This window comes from Halyomorpha halys, unplaced genomic scaffold (assembly GCF_000696795.3).
Source record: "Halyomorpha halys isolate HHAL.00 unplaced genomic scaffold, Hhal_1.1 Scaffold662.1, whole genome shotgun sequence".
In the NCBI taxonomy this organism is placed as follows: Eukaryota; Metazoa; Arthropoda; class Insecta; order Hemiptera; family Pentatomidae; genus Halyomorpha; species Halyomorpha halys.
The window spans coordinates 102741-103108 of record NW_027111704.1 but is presented as its reverse complement, the minus strand read 5'-3'; the positions used below and the strand labels follow the sequence as shown (position 1 = coordinate 103108).

The 368-nt window shown below is 26.9% G+C and overlaps 1 protein-coding gene across 1 annotated transcript in view; it reads right to left on the bottom strand.

Moving 5' to 3' along the window:
• LOC106685137 (protein takeout) overlaps positions 1-368 on the bottom strand; it is a 42145-nt gene that overhangs the window by 37379 nt on the left and 4398 nt on the right. The window lies entirely within an intron of this gene.

Genomic DNA, 368 nt, shown 5'->3' with positions numbered 1-368 from the left:
AAAAAAAAGTTATAGAGACTGGGGTGAGTAATTTGAATAAGAACAATATTCCTATCATAGCATGATAATTTAATAGTTCTTATAAGTGTTGATAAATCATTTGTTTATCTAATGAGATGATGGAAGGACTTCTTCCATGTGTAACATTTTTTAATTTACTTTATTTATCCATGACAACGTTACGAGGTCATCGCCGAAGATCAATTTATAATCCCTCTGGAAATTAAACTGTTATAGAATAATAATTTAGGAATGATATATAGTCACAATGGTTAAATAAAAGACATAATGACAATAGATATAAAATTGATCAATACGTGAAAATTAATTATGCAACAGGATTAACTGATAAAATTGAAATGCCATTC